This window comes from Vulpes lagopus, chromosome 10 (assembly GCF_018345385.1).
Source record: "Vulpes lagopus strain Blue_001 chromosome 10, ASM1834538v1, whole genome shotgun sequence".
NCBI classification, from domain to species: domain Eukaryota; kingdom Metazoa; phylum Chordata; class Mammalia; order Carnivora; family Canidae; genus Vulpes; species Vulpes lagopus.
This window is the reverse complement of record NC_054833.1, coordinates 80428840-80450444: the sequence shown is the minus strand read 5'-3', so window position 1 is coordinate 80450444 and position 21605 is coordinate 80428840. Positions and strand designations below refer to the sequence as shown.

The window sequence follows — 21605 nt, the reverse complement described above, 5'->3', positions numbered from 1 at the left end:
ACACCATGGCCTAGCTGCTGTGGACCCCAGGGCATTGCACTACTCCTGGGTGGTCGCCTTACCCTCGGCTCAAATCTTTACGAAGAGCCCCTTTATTCACTCCCCACCCCCACTGCAGACTTAGTGTCCTACCTGAATCTGCTGGGAGCTCACACAATTCACTCTGCAGGTAGTGAACTGACTTGAAGAGTTTGTTTGTCACACACACCAGAGAGAACCGAGTGTAAATACCTGCTCCTGATTTGCAGCCTGAGTAAGGACAGGCTGTGTACCTCTCCTGGCACTAATGGGTGGGTGTGAATCATCTACCCCAATAGTCTCTGTCCCCTCCAGTTCCTGCCCCGTCAGTAATTATCCATACTCTAAAATTTCCAGATGATGAAATGTCCACTTTTAATACTCTGAATCTGAAGAGAATGGCTCAGGGGCAAGCTGAGCGTCTCCTGGGGCCAGTGGTACTGCTGTGTCCCTGGTGTCCAGTGGGGCCCTGGAGGTGCCGGTGCTGGTTTCTGGGGTCCAGAAGTGGCAGCGGCTGTGCCCTCATCACGTTGTCCCTACCACCACGAGCCTCCTGGTTGGCAAGAGGACTTAAATCATCGATTCAATTCTGTACCCGTGGTAATGCCCGTGGATAACTTTGTAAATCACTTGGGATGATTATCACAGCAAGCCCAAGCTGAGAGATGAGAAAATCTATGATAAGTTCTGGGTCTGATGCAGCTGTGCTCTGATTTTCAGGTCAGGATTGGCATTATCTCCATTTCTTTAAGAGAGTGGACAGTTAATCCTGAAGCTCTATGCTTTGAACAGAATCCATCATTTGTATCTGGTAGATGGCTAAGAAAGGCCCCTCACTCCTATTGGATGATGTCTCCTAGGTCCCCATCCCCTTTGCAATGTGACCTCACTGCTCCTCCAAAAGAGCTGGGGTCCATTTTCCTACCCTCTGGAATCTAGGTTGAACTGTGACTTTGCTTTGGCCTGTAGAATGCAGCAGAACTGACTTTCTGAAATTTAAGAAGCCTTTGCTTTCACCTACAGGAAAATATACTTGTGTAAAGAAGCCCAGAGTATCCACACAGAGAGGCCAGGAGGAAGAAAAAAGACACTACTTGGGGCAGAGAGGAGAGGTCCCCAGCAAGCCCTGCCAGGATTTTTGATCCTCAGGATCAGGAGAAGGTAAAATTATTGTTGTTTCATACCACTAAGATTTGGGGTGATTTATTAGCAGCAATAGAAAACTGATGCGCTATCATCTTCACTTTGTTGACACACAGGGTGATGGGGTTGGAACCCATGAATTCACACATATTAAACAAATGTTTTTTCAATAAATACTTTGTGCATTGTCATACATTGGAAAGAGTCCAGTCTTGGATCTGGGTTTGGATCCTGGCCCCGCGGGTGATCTTTCTGAACATCAGTTTCCAAATTGGTGAAACAAATATAGAGGATCATGAGTATTTTAGGAGATAATAAATGTAAAACATATGGGGCATAACGAGCACCCAACAAATGGTGGCTATTGGTTTACTTTATTACTGCAAAGAAGGCAGGGTCCTCACTTTCAATATGATTATCTTAGTGAAGGAGTATGATCAGTTTTGGGGATGAAGATGATAAATTCTAAACTAACCATACAATAGAGTACAGGCAAGGGAGAGAGGGATTCCTCTCAGGGAGAGGCTTTTTAAAGAAGGTGACCTTTAAACCAGGACTAGCAAAAGAAGCCAGATTTTAGCAAGCCAACATCCTAGATGACAGGCAGTGTCCTTAGTGATGGCAATTCTTGTTACTCGGGGTTTTACATATTGTTGAATTTTATTCCTTGTCTTTACAGCTTTATCCTTTTAAGGTACAGTACACCCGCGGATTGGTACTGGGGCAGTACAAGTGGGAGGCAGTCGGGGAAGGCAAAGTGTTTCCATATGGCCTCCGGAGAGGCTGGGCCTGGGGCGAGAAGAGGGGCCAGGAGGTGTCCTGCCTTCTCCCCAAAGCCTCCAGCCCCCAAATATCATTGCTCTGAGGAGTGTTAACAGGGATATACCATCTTGGATTCTAGGGCCGCTGAGGAGGGCTGGGCTGTAGTCAGATGCACTCAGCATTTTGTCTTCATGGATCCTTCTGGCTCAGCAGCCAGTGTCTTGGATTTTCTATAATCTGGCCAAGAGCGGCAGGGGACGTGGCCTCGGTGGTGGACTCTTCAGCCCCTCACCTGTTAGGTAGACTGCGTTTCAATCTCAGCTCTATTACAGTAGTTTGCACATTTGGCTAAATGACTTCACTTCTCTGTGCCCAGTTTCCTTCTCTGTGAAATGGAGATAATTACGCCTCTTCTATTGGCTGTTGTGAGGATTAGATAAAATGAGACGTGGAGGAGTGCTAAGGCCTGGAACCTCTGCTGATGCTCTTTCCTTTTGCCCTCCCCCGCTGCTGTCACAGGTTGGTTTCCCCTCAAGCAGCACCTGCCTGCGCCCCTGACTTATTCTCATTAGTGCTGATCCTGGGCTGTGGCTCCCTCATGGCTGCTCCTTTGGGGGGCGGGGGGGGGGGGAGGCCAGGATCGTGGTATGTGCGAAGACAGCAGGTTTGAAGGATTTGAGTTTAAATCTTGAAGCAACTGTTCACTGGCTGGGTGACCTTGGGAAAGGTCACTTGCACTTGCTGAGCTTCTGGGATCTTAATTGCAAAGTGGGCATCAGAATATCACCTTTATAGCATCCTTCTGAGATTAAATGACTTAATGAATGAAACATACGTGATCCAGGGGTTTCTAAGTGTCTCTTCCCTTCATGCAGGATTACGTAATCCCCTCCCATGTTCCAGTTTGTATTTTGGCCAATAACTGGTTTTTACACACCCTTTAGCAGCCCATAACCGAAGGGACTGAATTTAGTGACACCTCTAGAGTTATGTCCTCTGGTGACTCATCTGGAAAATAGAGCTAGGTATTCAATGAGTGTTCCGTTGGCCTGTCCTTGAGGTCTGGTTGTCCTGGCTAACTGGACTGAGTTTGCCCAGAGCAGATTCTGGAGGGGTGTGGTCCAGGGAAGAGCTGTATTCATGGCCAGATTCTGTCCCAGGCCCTGCGGCTACAGAGAAATCCTGCCTCTGAGTAGCTCAGTGTTTAGGAAAAAAGACCAACTGATCTAAGTAGAGGGTCTGACTTTATAGGGTGGGCAGCAGATATGATTCTCCCCTGGAATGCCATCTTCTAACTCCCTCCTGCTCTTATTTAAAGGAGCTTTTACCCTGTCCTTCAGTAACCCAGTGAGACTCCCTGGATTCTTAGCAGTGGGTATGTAAGGAGGTCTGTCCTGCAGTCACTTAGGTCATCAAGAAGCTATGAGTCAAACCATACTCACTAAGGCAGGAAGTGCCCACCTTCCATAGGAGATGCTGGTGTTGGGGTGGCAGGTGGCTGCCAGCTGCTTAGAGGGGGCACCTGCCACAGCAGCTGCAGCAAAGGTGTCTGAAGGGGCTTTTCTCCTTTATTTTTCTTACTGCTACTGATCAGGTTTCTCCTTCCCAAGGTTAAACTTGGTAACTAATCAAGCAAAGTCTTGCCTGGTAAACGTTGCCAGGTATGGGAGGAAAGGCTGCTGCTCACCAATATTATTGTTTTTTTCTTCCTTCTGAGTGTGGAGCTCAGCTCTGTTTCCAGACTCCCTTGAAGCTAGGTGTGGCCTGATGACTGGGCCCTGGCCAGGAAAATGTGGGTAGAGGTGATTCCACTACTTCTAGGTGCGATCCTTGTTGTGTTTCTTCGTCCACCGCTGTATGGAGAGGTCTCTGAGTGCCTGTGTGGAAGGGGTCCAGGTTCCCCAACAACACATACAGCAGATCCTCCCCTGCCCCTCCTGCATTGGGCAATGGCATAAGAGAGAAATAAACTTTAGGGTGTTAGCCTCTTGATTTAGGCACTCAAGAGACTTTTCTCTCAAGTGACTTGCTGGTTCCTTTCTAGATATAACAGAAAATGTATTTTAAGTGGCCCTTCTCAAGGAGGCAGCTATACAAATGAGTAGGAAAATCTAATTCATGGGAATGAATGTGGTGTTAGGTACATACAGAGGGCTGTGGGAGCTCAGAGAGGGCTCCTAGCCCAAAGCTTGGAGGCTCATTTGGGAGAGGCTCTGCAGGGCAACTCAGAATGTGATGGGGGTAGGGGGAGATGCTGACGATGAGGAGTAAGAGGCAAGCGGGTGCTTAAGGGGCCTGGGGTAGAGTAAGTGGAAGTGGTTGGGGGTTCCTGGCCAAGGCCAAGTCAGGATTCCCAGCTGAAGGAGAAGTAAGGAGCAACGAGTTAAGATCTTGAGTCCTGTGAGAGCTGGCGTGGGTGATGTGGCTTTAGGAAGTGCGGTGGGGGAAGGGTGTTTGCAACTCAACAGGAGGTGAAGCCATCTGAAGTCTCTGAACTACTCTAGGTTGGCTGGACTGAGGCAGGTTCCACAGGGAAGCACCTTCACGCATCTGGGGTTCCAGGTCGCCGGTGGTGAGGGATGGTGGGTTTGGGATCCATTTCTGAGACGCAGCTGGATTTGGTGGCTCACAGGAAGGGAGCAGTTGAGGGCAATGCCCAGATTTTTGGCTCTGGTGTCTGAGTAGATGGTTGTGCCCATTGGGGGCAGAGGGAACTCTGGGGAGGAGCAGTGTCACAAGTAGGTAGGAAAATGGGTCTGGTTTAGGGAATCTTGAGTTTGAAAGGCCTCTGAGATGCCTGGTAAGAGAAGTTAAGCAGGTAGTGTGCAGTATGAGTCTGGGACTCGTGAGAAAGGTTGGAGCTGGGGTGGAGTACCCAAGAGGAGGAGCAGGCCATGATAGACATCTAGGGGACTGATGGACAAAAGAGGACCAGGGAAGGTCCTGCAGGTGCCCTGGTCCAAACATCAAGGCTTCCTTCCTGCTCAGGACACAACCATATGAGACCTGGCTGGTTTCTTTGGCCTTGGCCTCATTCTCCACTGACTGGCTATTAGCCGAGGCCCAAACAGGCCTCCCATCGGAGCCCACCTAAGCAAGGCTGACCCCATCCACCAAGGCAAGTCCCATTCTGTGTTGGGGCCCTTGGCTCCATATCCAAGCTTTGGTTTTTCTACCTTCCCTGCCTCAGCCCTGGCGTTGGAATTGGAATCGGTGGCGAGGCCTCTGGCTGCAGGATTCATCATGGGCCCCACTCTCCTCCCCACTGACGGTCTGACTCAGGCGTGAGTTCACACTTTGGGAATTTTAATGAACGCGGAGCATCCCAGCCAGCCCAGATTTCTCTGTTTCTGTGCCAGTGGCTTCTCTAAGGTGATCCTTTCCCATCTGTCGTCCTCTGTAACAGACCTCTTCTGGCCGTTTAATTAAAGTCCCCCCAAAAAAGAAGAAAGCATTTGGAAGGTGTGGTAACTGTTCCATTAAACTAATTGACCAACATGTCTGAACATTCATGTGGTTCTGTTTACAGAGTCTGACCTGGGTCAGACGCATTTGCTTTAAGAGGCTAATTTTTTTTTCCTTCTTGAAACTTCTATGGAAGTTTCCTTCTTTCTTTCCTTCTTTCTTTTTTTTTTTTCCTGCTAGATTGTTCTGAGCCCAAATATTCCCCTAACTTGCTAAGTTGTCACAGATGATTTTCTGGCAACAAAATACTGTAGACCTATCTGATTCAGCATCACAGGCTGCAGAACGATCAGAATCAGTAAAAACCACTCAAAGGATTTCTCACAGCCCTCACGAAAGCATTACTTGGGCGCTGCTCAGTTTGGAGAAGTCACAGTGGGATTAGGACCTACACACGGTGATTCCCTTGCTATCTCTAAGTCTGCTTTTCCAGAAGTGACTGGCTGGGCAGTGGTGTCGTTTGTTAAGAGATGATCCTCCAGCGCCTTGAACTTGCCCTTCTTTCTCAAGCTCCATATTCAACCTGCGACAGGCCTGGCTGCTTTCTTCATGTTTACTGAGAGTCTACCACACAGCAGGCATGACATTTTAGCATCCGGGGTATCGGGGTGAGCAAAGTAGAAGCGGTTCCCACACGCCTAGAGACTCCACAAGGAAGACAATGCAACCAGCCGCCTCCAGGAGAGAGGAGTAGGCCTTCTGTTTGGCCTACATCCTGATAGGCTCCCATTAATCTCAGATGAAACAAAGCTGTCTCCATGAAGTTAGTTTTAGATGGCAAAGGGCTAATGCAAACGCTGGCCATTTGTTCATGTTCTCTGTGGGTTCCGAGAACCTACTCTCAGAGGACACAAAGAGGGAGGGAGGAGAGGGCATGAGCTGTGGGTTAATGAGAGACACACGAGTTGGTGAAAAGCAAGTGGGAGGGAGCACGGGACAGGATAACTTGTGCCAGGACCGAAGGAAGTTCATTTTTTCACCCTGCAAAACAACTGCTCTTTGTGGTAAAAGGGAATTTCGGACCTGTTGGATGAGAAGGGGGTCACCATGACTGCTTAACCCACTGGCCTCTTCCTCTCCCACTCTGTTGGCTTCCTGCCCAGAAGTCTATGGTCCAGGGAACCAGGGTCCAAAGAGAAGAAGGGACTACCAAGGTCCCACAGTAAGCCAGGGACAGGCCTGGGCTGGAGCCTGGGCCTCCTGACTCTGGCTCCAGCCAGTTTTCTCCTTCTGGGTTTTGCTTTGTCTTGGTTGGGGTGGGTGGGTGCGGGGGCACTCTTAATTCAATAAAAACAAAAGCCACCATTTCCTTTCTAACCAAAGACATCCCATTCTATCTCTGGGTGTAGCAGCGCAACTATAAACTGGTGGCCTGCAGTGCGCTCTTGCAGGCGGGTGCAGCTGGGCCCTGGCCTGGTGCCTTGCCTCTCTGGGGCCGCTGGTGTTAGGAAAATGTCATCATGACAGCGGGGGGTGGGGGGTAGGGGAGGTGATCCCAGAGGGGCAAAGGAGGGGCCTCCCAGCAGGCCCTGCAACGACAACCAGATCTGGGCACACAGCCGACAGTCCAGGGAGGCCCAGAGCTTGCCTGCCTTGGAGGCCCGCATCGTCCTAAGCCCGTGAGAGCTAGTCTGTGTTGAGGTGTCTCCTATAGGCTTCCCCCCAGAGTCACTGAGGCCTTCTGACTGAGGGCAGATCCAGCTGCCCAGCCTCAGTTGTCAACCCTGAGTGGGTGTGGAAGGAGTCTTGCAGCCTGGTGTGAGCCTGGGGTTGCCCACGTGCCTTTGGATGACGGCAAGACCAGTGTTTACTGAGAATTTACAATCTGCCGGGCATTGTTTCAAGTGCTTCACATAGTCTAGTCTATTTAATCCTCCTAAGAGCCCTAGGAGGATGGTGCTGTTTTGAATATCTGAATCTTCCAGATGAGGAAACTGAGGCATGAGCTCCCCACCCCATCCCCGCTCCACAGCCAAGCAATATCAAGTCAGGATTCCAACCCAGGCAGCAGGATTTCAGAGACCATGTGCTTCACCGTGAGGCATGCTGGGAGTCACTGTCCTCCCCGGTTGGGTCCTGTGTATCTAAGGTTTTGCCTCAGTTTCCCGGATCTGCATCTCAAATCCTTGATGGAGTTTAAGACCTTCTACGTTAGTCAAGACACTTAGTTGCATATGGCAGAAACTGGAGGCGGTTTAAGCACCAAAGGAACTGGATAGGCTTCCTTCACTGAGAAGTCCAGGGGTTGTACTGAGTTGAAGCCTGAGTGAAGCTAGAGGCTCCGGTGATCCGGTCAGGATTTTCCTTCTTTTTCTCTCTCAAACTCTGTGCTTCTTGGGTTATTTGCTACATCCTTAGGCAGGCACTTCCCATGAGGGGAGCATGGCCACCGGCAGCTCCTGGCTGGCGCTGCTCATCCTTGCTTTAGGAGCGGCTTCTTGTCCTACAGTTTTTTTTTTTTTTTTAAGGTTTATTTATGAGAGACGCACAGAGAGAGGCAGAGACATAGGCAGAGGGAGAAGTAGGCTCCATGCAGGGAGCCCGATGCGGGACTCGATCCCAGGACCCTGGGATCATGCCCTGGGCTGAAGGCAGACACGCAACCACTGAGCCACCCAGATGCCCCTTCTCATCCTAGTTTTAAGAGAAGCCCTTACACTGACTCTCAATTTGTACCGACTCCAGGGCCTCTCCTGAGCCAATCCGCAGGAAAGAATGGTTCCCTCCTAAGGATTCTGCTGGCTGAGCACCCTGAGGCAGGGTGGAGCTTGTGGCAGCCCTTTCTGGACCCCTTGGATTGGGAGTAGTGAAGGTGGAGGTGAGGATGGAAGGGAAGGGAGGATGCAGTGAGGACAAGGAGAAGAAATGGATGTTAGGTGGATGAAATGGCCAGGTGTTTTGGGTGCCTGCTCTGGGGCACCACTCAAATGCCTGGGCCCGAAGCCCTAATACCTGCCAGCCTCTTCTGCATCAGAGCGGTGTGGCATAGAGCCCCAAACTGGCAGGGGTAGTCTGTCCATTTGCGGAACGCCCCCATTCTCCAAGACTTTGGTGGGGCCACTTTTTGGATAATCCTGCTGTGGCTCACCCATCCAGGGCAGGTTGCAGAGAAAGAGTCTTACCAACTAGAGCTTTGATCTCCATCTCTTTAGACCCTAGTTTCTTGGGGTGATGCCACAAAGTTTAGGGTTGCTGTCAGGATTAGAGACCCTGCGCACACCAGCCCACTTTGGTGCCTGGGAACTCAGGCCATGTTTGTGGAAACGGTCAGTGACCAAGGCTAATGGCTCTGGTGATCAGACTTTGGACTTTTGAATCATCTCCAATGATGATCCTAAAGGTAGCTGGTGGATCCTGTAATTAGCTGGTTAGCATGATGATCCTGGTTAGCTTTTTAGGATGGGCACCACTCACCACTCAGCTGGTGAGTGACCAGCTGCTCTGTGTCGGTCTGTGCTCCCCTGGGCTGTGGCAAAGCCTACTCTCCAGAAGATCAAGAAACAGCCTGGGCATCATTCAGGAAACGGATGGCATCCTCAAGTTAGAATCCATCGAGAAGTGAATATAGGGGCTATCCATGGCGCTATGAAAGTGGCGTAGGGAAATCACAAGGGATGCTGTGGGACCCTGGAACAAACAGTGAAAGGGCCCCGGTAGCTGCTGGGCCTGCAGGTGAGGGATTTAGCCAGTGGTGACCAGAAAGAGAGGGAACTAGGGGAATAAATATGCCAGCCTCTAGTTTTCTCTTCCTCTAATCCCCTGATCATACTTCCCACTGTCTCCATTGGCCAGTGGGTAAGGACGCCCACTGATAGGACCCATACCAGTTAGCCAGCAAGGACAGAAAGGTGGGGAGTGTGGAAGGGGAGTGGGGCTCAGCTGACTTGTTGGCATGTGACCTGCTTGTTTCTGCTTTGAGGTTATTGGAGATGCGGGTGTTTAGCACAGAGTAAAAAGTGCTAGCACGCTGCCCTGGCCTATTTTCAGGGCAGACTGTTGGCTGTTTTAGCCTGAGGGAGGGTCGTGGGTGGGAGAAGAGAGATGAACGCAAGACAGACCACATTTTAAGAAGTGGGGCCCACGTTAGTGAATAGACTCTGACTTTTGGAGGAGGTGGGGTTGGAACCGAGAGGTAGGGCACCCATCTGCAGTTCCGAGTGGTCCTGAGTTCAGATTCTCACTGTGCCAGCTGTGCAAGCTTGGGAGAGTTACTTAAACTCTCTGTGCCTCACTTTCTTCATCTGTAGAAGTGGAATCATGCCATTACCAGTCTGATGGGGGAGTGGTGCCCATTAAATGAGTGAACACATTCAAAGTACTTAGGACAGAGTCTAGTATCTAGTAAGCGCTCAATATTTGTTAGTTACTATTATTGGCATTGGCATTGGCAAGAGCACTGAACACAGAGTCTTCAGAGTCTTCAGTATTTGCTCTCCCATGACTTACTTTGTGACCTTGGGCAAGTCACTTTCCCTCTTTGGCTTTGGGTTTCTCTTCTTTAAAGTTTCTGAAGACACATTTTAGCTAAAAAATTCTAGATTCTGCAAGTCCCAACTCCATCACGGATTTTGCAAAGGCCCTCCCCACCCCCCAAAGGCGAAATGTGTTTCCAAGGCCCTCGGGCTCCTGCCAAAACAGAGCTCCGGTTTCTTCCCTTAGCATCAGCTGGAGGAGTTCCCAGTAAGAGGGTCGGTAAGGCTCCTCCCTGCAGGTGTCTCAGGGCTGCGTGCTAATCTCTTTTTGATGGTCTCCACCTGCAGTAGATCTGGAAGCTGCCAGGGGGAGGGCCAAGCCCTCTCCTGCTGGTCCCTGGGGCAAATCATTGCTCACTTCTGAAGGTCTCCCCTGAGAGGCCCGAGACCTACTTGGGGGAGGGCCCTGAGCTGGCTGGGGAGGTGCGGGCTGCCAGCAGACTATCACACCATCCTTGGCTGGGTAGGATGGCCCAAGGCCCCTGAACGCTCTGAAATCCCATCCTGGGGTTTTCAACTGCCAATATGATCTCAAATGGCTTGAACTCAGGAAATTTGCCTTCCAGTTCTTTCTCTCCCTGCTTCCTCTTTCTGTTTCTTCTATTTCTTTCTCTCAATAAAATGTAAGCCCCTTAGCACAGCCAAGAGTGTTGGCCCAGAGGGGTGTCCCAGCTCTCTCATTGTCATTGCAATCTTGTTCTCCGAGCTCCAGCTGCTCTGGGGGCCTCTATGCCTGGATCATGCCCCGTGTTCTGCACTTCAGGGATTGGCACATGCTGCTCCCATGCCTGGAACACCTCTCCATCCCTCCGTTAGCTCACTCCTACTCATCCTTTGGATCTCAGCCTGAAGCTCATTTCCTCCTTGGAGCCTCCCCTGACACCTGCGGTTACCAGTGGTTACAGGTTTAGGGCACGTGGTCAACATCTATTCTCCCAGCAGGATGGCAAGGGCGGGGTTGTTTCTGCCCACTTCACACTGGACCCCCTGCGCCCAGGACGACCGAATCTGGCACCCAGTCACTGTTTGTAATTAACTGATCCTTCTCCACTCGTTGCTTCTTCTCTTCTTCCTCTTTCTTTTTCCTTGACATTTCCTCTTCTAAAATGTAAACCTGGTGATGTCAGACACCTACTAAAGATTGTCTGACTTTTCCACCTTCTTGGATAAAGGTTTGCTTTACAAGGCTCAGCAGGACTGCTCCTTGCCCTCTTCCCAGCCCTGTGTCCAGAAGCACTTCCTGCCCTACCTGGGCCCACCACATAGTCCCGCAGATGTGTCCTGCTCTTCCCCATCTCCAGGCTTTGCATAGGCTGTTCAATCCTCACTGGCTGTTACCTGGTTATCTCCAGTTCTTTTGGTTCATAGCTCAAGGCTCCCTTCTCTTGAAGATCTTCCCGTAACCTTCTGGACCAGTTTCCTCTTCCATCTTCCATCTCCTGCAATCCACTGAGCCCCCTTTCCTTGGGTTCTGGCCATGCTGGCTTGAACTTGTGTCTTTGCTTGTCTGCATCCTTCACTACAGTGGGAAGGGCCTTTAAAGGACAGTGCCTTTCACTTCAGAATCCCTGGTACGTTGTATATAGATCGCCTTGCACATAGTAGGTAATCAGCAAAGGTTTACTGAATGAGTTTTCTTTTAACTTTCTTTCTTTCTTTCTTTTTTTTTTTTTTTAAAGTATATGTGCTGCCGAAGCGAGCACTTCTTTTAACTTTTTTAACCAGGTCACAACCAGCTTGTACTGAGATGACATATCATTTACTACCTGGACAGACATTTTTTTTTTTTTTTTTAAAGATTTTATTTATTTATTCATGATAGTCAGAGAGAGAGAGAGAGAGAGAGAGAGAGAGAGAGAGAGGCAGAGACACAGGCAGAGGGAGAAGCAGGCTCCATGCACCGGGAGCCTGACGTGGGATTCGATCCCGGGTCTCCAGGATCGGGCCCTGGGCCAAAGGCAGGCGCCAAACCGCTGCGCCACCCAGGGATCCCTACCTGGACAGACATTGTTGGGTGGGTTATTCCACCCGTACCAATGATGCCTAAGTTTGGAGTATCACATGTTTAGGGGAGATGGCTCTGTCTTCAGCCCCAGGAGGATGACTCATGTTTGGGTTAAGCCATTGTTGGTGGTCTCAAACTCTTTGTTAGTGATTGGTTTGGGCATGGACATATGAATTAGTCATCTGAGAGATAGGACCTGAGAGTAAACTCACTTGGGGCTTCTGGGAAAGGATTTCATTCTCTTAACAAAGAGAATTCAGAGCAAAAAGTGTTCTCTTTTTTGGATAATGTGTCCTTAAGTGATCCTTGCTGCAGCCATCTTGTGGCCATGAGGAGACAAGCCAGCAACTCATGGAGGATGCAAAGCACAAGGCTGGCTGGCTCCAGAGCCTTCGACACTTCCTGCCCCTGAATTAATTAAAATAGAACCTCCCTCCATTTCCGGTTAATAAGCCCTTCATTGCTTAAGCTGTTTTAAATCAAGTCATCTGTTACTTTTAGTTGAAAACATTTTAACTGATTTACTGCCTATGTGTTCATGAGCAAGTCACTTATTCTTGCTAAGCTTTAGTTTATCTGTAAAAGGAGATGCCACTCTTTCTGTACATCCGTACGTTGGTGATCTTACAAAAGAAGTGAATTTACTTGGAATGAGGGTAGATCTACACAAATGGAAGAAGGGGTTGGAATTAGCCCCCATTAGAGGCTGGATGAGATAAAAGCATTGAAGATAGCCTGTTCTTTTTCTCCTCTTCCTCCTTTATTTTTTGACTAGGTAATAAGCTTACAAACCAAAAACTATAGAATTAAGCTCCACAAAGAAGGAGGCTTGGTCTTAACAAGCTGCTCTCTTACATGCTGCAACATTCAGAAGCAATGGGAACATTAAGCTCTGCCCTGTGTCATAATGTCTTTACCATATTGATCTGGGCACATAAATTATTTTTAAAAATTCATGAGAAAAAAAAATTCATTAGAAATAAATTTTTAAAAAAGATTTTTATTTATTTACCTGAAAGAGAGCGAGAGAGAGAAAGAGTATAGAGGAAGCAGGAGAAAGAGAAGTAGACTCCCTAATGAGCAGAGAGCCTGACATGGGGCTTGACCCCAGGTCTCTGAGATCATGACTTGAGTGGGAAGGCAGATGCTTAACCAACTGAGCCACCCAGGTGCCCCCATCAGAAATAAACTTTTAGGGGCAGCCCAGGTGGCTCAGCGGTTTAGTGCTGCCTTCAGCCCAGGGTGTGATCTTGGAGACCCGGGATCGAGTCCCACATCAGGCTCCCACCATGGAGCCTGCTTCTCCCTCTGCCTGTGTCTCTCACGAATAAATAAATAAAATCTTAAAAAAAAAAAGAAATAAACTTTTAAAGGAATGGAAAAAAAGTATAGAATGAAATAAGGGGAAAGTTTCCCCTCACCCCTTTCTCTTCCCTGCTAATTCATACTGCCCACCGGCACTCCCAGCAAGCAAGCACTATTGCTCCTGTCTTGTTTTACCTAGAGATGTGTAATGTACATACAGGTATAGTGTGCATAAACATATAGTACAAATCCTATATATTTTTTTTAACCTAAAGAGCACAGTTTACCATGTTCTTATTTTTTCACTTGGCAGTATATCTTGAGATTTTTAAAAATAGCTCAGAGTAAACTTCTTTTTCTTTTATAGTGTCACAGTATTTCATTGTAGGGTCGCATCCGTATATCCTTAGTTCCCCACTGATTGTCCTTTGGAGTTGGATGCACTACCATTGTGCCATGAGGTCGGGCTCATTGATTGTCCTTTGGGTTGTTTTGAATCTTTTATTACTACAAACAATATTGTAAGGAATAACCTCATGATATGTCTTGTTTGACTGTAGGAAAAATTTTAGGAGTGCAATTGCTAGGATAAAGGATACGTATATTTATAACATTTTCAAATGTTGTATAACATTCTCAGATGTTGCCCACTTAAATCTTTTTTTTAAAATGATTTTATTTATTCATGAGAGACACAGAGACAGAGAGGCAGAGAGACAGGCAGAGGGAGAAGCAGGCTCTGTGCAGGGAGCCCGACGTGGGACTTGATCCCAAGACGACCTGAGCCAAAGGCAGACACTTAACCACTGAGCCACCCAGATGCCCCGCCCACTTGAATCTTAATTACTAAGTCAGGCTTGAAGGAAAAAGCCTTCAAATGCCTCTTTTTGCCACCCTCACGCCACACCTGTTTCAGATATCATTCTAGGCTGATCTGATCACCTTTCTTTGCTCCACAAACAATCGCTGTGCACATAGGATGGGTATTCTTGTGAGTGGCTCTTTCCTGAATGAATGAGCTAGATGAAACCCTGGAGATGATGTAGCAGTGAGGACTTGAAGCCCAGAGAGGGAAAGTGGTTTCTGCAAGACTGCACAGCACAGCTGGAGCTGGAACCTAGTTCTAGTCCAGGACTCTCTCGTTAGTGCTGGCTGTCTTCTCTCCATTGGAGTGCTATTCTGGAAACCTCCTTGGGAAGGATCCGCCATAACAAAGTGCACACTTTGAACAGTGTTTTCCATGGACTCCTCGCCATCACAGGCCCACTCTGGTCCTGTCACACGGAGCCACTTCCAATCACTCAGTCATCCACTCAGGGTTCACAGGAAGGGAATACTGCCTCAGGCGAGCCATGTCATTCCCACCAGAGACCCTGTGGTAGCCCTCCCATGATTTCAGGCTAAACACCAAACCCCTTACCATGTCCTTCAAGAGTCTGTGTGGTCTGGTCCCTTTCCCACACAGCGCTCCTTCAGCCTCTTCTTCTACCCTCCCTCCTGCTACTGGGCCTCCTTTCCCCATGCTCCTTCCCATTTCACTGCCCTTGCACATGCTGTTCCCTTTGGAATGGGGCCAGCAACAGTTCCTTCCTCAGTGGTCTTAAATGAAATAATAACAATGATGGTAATCATAATTGCAAACACACGGGGAGCACATTCCGGGTAAGCGAGGCAGTTTACGTCTGTTACCTTCAATGTGCACCAAAGCCCCACCTTCTGGGTGGGAGGCTGCAGGCTGCCAGTTCGGGAAGCTGCGTGTGCAGGCTGCTTAGGAGGGAGTGCACTCGGGACCAGCAGCTGTGGACGGAGGGAGGAGCAGGAGCCCCTCAGGGGGAGCTGAGCTGAGACAGGGTCTCAACTCGGACCTCAGCTAAGCCCTTGGCGCACTCTGGGCACAGGTGGTCCACATCAGGGCGAGGGGATCCCTCTTTGGGGCACTTTGCACCCCTGTGTTGATCGGACATTGGTTGTGAGCCTGAACCGGGGTGAGGCAGTTTTCTTCTACCAGGCCGTCCCCAGAGAGGGCTGACAGCTGAGGGTGGTGTGGTGTGGCAGTTCCAGCCCCCAGGGGCACTGAGCCGCTGTTCCCTCGGGTGGTGACCAGGAGCCCATCACGGCGGCCACCGCCGAGCCCAGCGCAGGCACACAGGCCAGGGACTGCCCCGAAGTCAATGGTGATCGAGGTTGGAACCCCTGCTACGCAGCCTTCTGGGGGACCCTTGGAAGTGTTTAGATGCACAAACACAGGATGTGCTCAGTACATGTGACCGCTGTTCTTATCTTACAGGCCAGGAACCTTGATATTGGTGAGGTTAAATTATATAGGTTTAGGGAGTAGAGGGGGGCTTTTAACACCATTTCATTAACTAGAGCATTCATCAATGTAAACTTCATCAGAGCAGGGACTTGCTCATCACTGTTATCATCGGGGCCTGGAATGTCTGGCACATAGTAGGGGCTCAGTCAAATTTGTGGAGGTGATTACTTAGTTAAAATGTTAATGGAGCTTGGAGTCCAACTTCCCAGGCCTCTGTTCCCTCCACCTGCTCCTAACACTGTAGCAACTCTCTGGTCTAAACACCCTCTGTTTACAAATGGGGAAAGCACCCCCCCCCCCCCCCCCCCCAGCCAAGGGACTTGCGTGGGGTCACAGAGCCTCTCCGGGGCGGGTCAGGACTCTTCCCAAGGTCTCTGGACTCGTGGGCCGATGCTCTTTCTACTGTGCCAGCGTGCCTGCCAGTCACCTGTGGAATGTGTTCAAATGCAGATTCTGATTCAGAAGGTCCAATGCTCGGGGCCCGAGGTTGGGCATTTCTAAGGAGCCCTAGGTGTGCTGAGGCTGCTGATCTAGGGACCACCCTTTGAGGAGCACGGCTGTCGGGAACCACAGACTTTTGAAAGTAGGAGGTCCCTGAGAACCAAAGAAGGTTGGTGTCACAATTTGGTGTCGAAAGCCTGGGCCTGTTCCTCTTCCTGCCACACGTAATCCAGGTGCTGTCAACAGGCAGCAGGAACACCTGGTTGTGGGGTCGCAAATTCACTCAGGCGCCCGGCTGTTCCTGACGTGGCTCCCCACTAAATCAGTCATCTGACAGGACTGGCTTGGACCGCCCATGTGTGGGGTGTGGGGTAGCTGGGCCCCCGCGAGGGCGTCTGCAAGCCCGGCTGCTCGGGTGGCAGGAGGCAGGCCAAGGTTTGTGGCTGAGATCTGCTACGTATTCACCAGGAGGCCTGGGGTGAGCTGTTTCTCCACACTAAGCCTCAGTTTCCTCACTGGTGAAATGAGATAGTATTTGCCTCCTCACAGGCCGTCACGAAGCCTAAGTGACAGAATGAGGGTAAAGTCCTTGGTTGGCATGAAGCCAACGCTTGATGGATGTTTGTTTTCCTTATTTCCATTTTTATGGGCACCCACTCTTCTAGAGAATTTCTTGGCAATGAAGGAAGGAAGAGAGAAGAGTGGAGTATTTCACAGCTTCCTTCATGTGAGGCTAGCGGGCTGGGTGCCTACGGGAGGGTTCCTGCATCCTAACATCCACTTCCTCGCTGGAGCGGAAATCTGGAGCCATCTTGGCCTCCACGCTTTGTCCTAACTCCCATATCCAATCAATCACCAATTCCTCTTCTTCCTAATTTCTGAATAATTTCCAGGGATGTCCAGATCTTTTTATCTCCAGTGCTTCAGTAGATGACTGTGCTTGGTGATTTATGGGTAATTCACCGACTGTTCCCAAGCCCCCCTCAGGACTCCTGAGAGAGAGACCTTACTATACCCACTTTACAGACAGAAAGATCTACGCCCACCACGGTCAAGTGGCTTCCTCAGCAGGTCAGTGGCAAAGCTGGCATGAACCCAGGCTTGTTGGAATGTGGAGACTGGGCCTTAGCTGTGAAATGCTGGATTTTGCTAAGTGTTCTTTACAGTTCTGTACATCTATCAATGGATCATGCCTCTGCTCAGTGCCGCTCTGCCCATCAGTGGGCCACTTCCCTCCCCACTCAGCTCCAAAGCCTCCAGCATCACAGTTCAGGGGCAAGGCCTCACCAGCCCAGGGTCCCCTTAGTCAAGCACATCTTTGCATCAAAAGTGACACAGAATCATCCTGATGTCCTGAATTTCCTCTGGAGAAATTAGAGATGATGAACCTTTCACCATAGATGACTGCTGATCTATTTTGAAATCCCCATCTCTATTGGCCCCGATCCAAGCCACCATCATCTCTTGGATTTCTTCATAAGCTTTTAGAATTGGTGCCTTCACTTTTCCAATCTCTACCCCATACGACAACTGGACTATGTTTTACTAAATGCAAATCTGGTTATTAATTATTCCCCTGGATGAAACTTAGCAAAGTCTCTCTTTTATCTTTAGAAGAAAGTCCAGGATCCTCCCCTTGACCTATGAGGGCCCTGTGATCCCATTCGTTGCGACTCCCACTTCTCATGCATTTTCACATCCACTTCTCTTCTGCTGCAGCTGTGCTGATGTCTCTGCACACCAGGTCTCTGCCTGAAGGCTCTCCCCTGTGGCTACTCCCACAAGCCTCCTCCGGGGGTCTTAGCGCACAGAGCTCAGTCCCTCCCCAGGACCCTGAGGTCCTGCTTTAAAATTAGAGCCTTAAACAGGTAGATCTCGGTGGGCTATAAGCAAGAGACAGTTGTATTTTCCTCTACTCATTGCCTTTAGGTGGGTTTGACTGAATGTTCCCTTACGGCAGATCTGAGCATTTTCTGGCCAGTTAGTCCTTTCAAATTTCAACCTCATTTCCAATTTTTTTTTCTGTTTTTATTAACTTGAGAGAGAGCAAGCAAGTGAGAGAGAGAGCATGAGCAGGGGAGAGGGGTAAAGGGAGAAGGAGAAGCAGACCCCTGGTGAGCAGGGAGCCCAATGTGGGGCTTGATCCCAGGACCCTGAGGTCATGACCTGAGCCGAAGGCAGATGCTTCACCAACTGAGCCACCCAAGTGTCCCCTCATTTCCATTTTAGGATTCATTTTTCCCATGGTTAGGCCAGGCTGTGGCCTGAGGGCCCTGCAGTGGGGAAGGGAAGTACCTGTGTTTTTACCCCTCCTTCACTCCCCAGGTTTCTGCTTTTGGGTCTTTCAGGGTTTGGATGCCACAAGGTAGGATGCGGCAGCAGCACCTATCACATGCTGGGCACTGTATTTGAAATGAATGAATGGGGGGCATGGACTTTGGGATTAGCCCCAGGTCTGCGGTTGGCATGGGTTCTTAGAGCGCCTCACTTTAACATGCGGTTGATAATCTCTACTTGGCAGGTTGGGGTGAAGAGTAAATATGAGATGATAATGATAAGTGTATTAATGAAGCACCGAGTGCATGATTGCTGCTCCATAAATGTGAATTCCTCTTCCTTCTTTGGGACTAGGGCAGGGGTTGTAGTCCAGGTCTCACGGGGCTGCACTCACAGCAGCATCTGGCAACATGGACATGGGGTCTGAACCATCACCATTTCATTTTGTGAGTATCCCCAAATGGTCTTTATGATGCCTCTCACTCTACGTGGTGACCTCAAAGTCTCTCAGAGACACAGACCAAAAGGAATCTTTGTCCCCACTGTGTGCTAGGTTCTGTGCTGGGCGTGGGAGGCACACATAGTGGATGGACTCCACCCCTGACCTCGGAGAGCTCAGAGTCTCACCAGGCACAGCGATGTTCCCAGTTTAATTTTTGGATAGCAGAATGTGTACTACCCCAGGATATGAAAGAGAAGTGGGAGCGATTTTTCTCTTGCCTGAATTCGATGCCAAAGCTGCCATAGGTTTTAGAACTTGAATGAATTTTAATAGGACCCAGGCTACCCCTATACTGTAGGAGTGGAAAAGCAGAGGCCCAGATTGAGAAGAAAGTATCTAGGGTCACACCAAGAAGCACAGTGCACATCTCGGATACCTGTCTCCTTTGGCTCATTCCTATTCCTACTCTTCTTCTTCTTCTTCTTAAAAGATTTTTATTTATTTATTTGAGAAAGAGAGAGAGAGGGAGAGCACACAGGGAGAATGAGAGGTAGAAGCAGACTCCCCTGCTGAACAGGGAGCCCAATGTGGAGCTTGATCCCATGACCCTGAGAACATGGCCTGAGCAGAAGGTGGATGTCCAACTGCCTGAGCCACTCAGGTGCCACTCCCCCCCCCCACTCCTACTCTTCTTAAAATGACATATCCTGAGAAATGTCTTTCCTCTGGGTGCCTGGCTGGCTCAGTCAGCATGTGACTCTCAATCTCAGGGTTGTGAGTTCAAGCCTCATGTTGGGTGTAGATATTATAAATAAAGAAACTTTAAAAGAAAGAAAGAAAAAGAAATGTCTTTCATCATCCCCTCCCCTCTCTGCCACACACACACACACACACACACACACACACAGCCTCTCTTATTAAGATGCTTGCTCTCCAAGTCTCCTGTTAATACTCATCTCATCTGCAGTTACTTATTTATTTATTTATTGTTATTGTTATTGCTATTTTTTAAAAAGATTTTATTTATTTATTCATGAGAGACACAGAGAGAGGCAGAGACACAGGCTGAGGGAGAAGCAGGCTCCTTGTGGGGAAGCCCATGTGGGGACTCAATCCCAGGACCCCGGGATAACTCCCTGAGCTGAAGGCAGAGGCCCAACCACTAAGCCACCCAGGTGCCCCTGCAGTCACTTATTTAATGTTTCTCTCTTTCATTAGATTGTAAGCCCCATGAGGGCAGGAGCCGTTCTACATTGTTCACTGCCTCATCTCTGGCACAGAAGGTGCTCAATAATTATCTGTTGAAGGACTAAATGCTGCATGCCCCTGACTCTTGTCCTTTGAGTGCACTAGAACCTTCTCCTGGGTCTTCTCAGTGTTACTAAAAAGAGCCCTGTGGGAGGTGGGGAACAGGGCATAGGAAGCAGTGCCATTCAGAGTCCCCTTTGTGCCAGGCACTGAGCAAGGTGATCGTCACAGAGGACCTCACTAGACTTTCTAGCAGCCCCAGTGCCTGACAGGGCTGTAGAAGGAGACAGAATTGGGAAACAGGTTTTTAAACTTAATTTTTAATTTATTTTCCTTAGAAGTCAGGAACCAGAGCAATGGGTGATAATGACACTTAGAGGCACTGAGAGCCTTCCCAGAGGAGCAAGGAATTCAGAGTCCCATAGGTCTCATGTCACCAAAACTCAATGTGGGGAGGGTGTGGTTGGGTGTCAGTGACAGTGGGTTCCATCGAATGGCTGGTCTGCTGCATGGCAAAGCTTCATTGATCCAGCCCAGGAGATAGCAGCTGTTACTAGGGGTCTCCTGGACATTCATTTACTGCCCAGTATACCCAACCCTACTGGAGACTGGGCTATGTTACTCCTCTCTTGTTAGCTGCGTGATCTTGGCTAAGTACATCCCCCGTCTGGGATTCACATGCTTCACCTGTAAAATGGGGATAAAGGGTACTCAGTGAACAGATGTTCTGTGAGGATGAAATGCCTCAAAAATAAGCAGAGTGCCTAGATAATGATATCAATAACTACTGTTGAGGGAGCACCACATGCCAGTCCCCATTTGCTTCCCCGAACAGTGTCTGGCTTTGAGTGGACAATAGTATTAACTTGCCAGGGCAGCCGTAACCAAGTGCCACAGACAGGTTGGCTCAATCAAGAGAAATTTGTCCTTCCCATCCTCCTGGAGGCTGTAAGTTCAAGGTCAGGATGTTGGTTCTTCCTGAGGCCTCTCTCCCTGGCTCGTGGATGGCCATCTTCTCCCTGTGTCTTCATGTGGTCCTCCCTTTGTGTGTGTCTGGGTCCAGATTTCCTCTTCTGGGAAGGATACCAGTCATGATTTTAGGGCCTACCCTAATGACCTTGTTTCAGCATAATATTCCCATTAAGAGCCCATCTCCGAAACTAGTCACATTCTGAGGTATAGGTGTTAGGACTTCAACACATGAATTTTGAGGCAGACACAACTCAGCCCATAACAGTAATGAAGAGAGGGATCCTGAATAACTGAATGGTGGGGTGTGGTGAGGCAAGGTAATGAAAAGTGCAGGCTCTGGAGTTAGGTCTGGGCTGGAGTCATGGTTTTGTTCTTTAGAACTTAGACCAGATCTCTTAGACCAGAGCTTGCCACCTTTTTTTTTTTTTTTTTCTTTTAAAAGCCAGAGAGTCAATGTTTGAAGCATTGTGAACTCTGTGTTCCCTGGTGTAACCACTCACGTCTGCTGTGATGGTGCAAACCCAGCCATGGACAATATGTAGACAAATGAGCAAGACTGTATTCCAGCAAAACTTTATTTACAAAAACAGACCGTGGGCCAGGTCACCGACCCCTGCGCCTCAGATTCCTCATTCACAGGTGAAGATAAAAGTACTTTCTTCTCTGAGTTGTAAATATAATAGTTAACAGCCCCTAAATTTTGCTTAGCTCTGAATCTGTGCCAGTTCTGTGACATTG

General features: G+C 49.1%; 1 long non-coding RNA gene across 1 annotated transcript in view; it reads left to right on the top strand.

Moving 5' to 3' along the window:
* Window positions 1-1090: 1090 nt before the first annotated feature.
* The window catches only part of LOC121499515, a 50481-nt gene continuing 29966 nt past the window's right edge, over window positions 1091-21605 (top strand). Inside the window, exon 1 of the long non-coding RNA XR_005990155.1 lies at window positions 1091-1179. This is a non-coding gene — a long non-coding RNA (uncharacterized LOC121499515). The remainder of the gene's footprint in view (window positions 1180-21605) is intronic.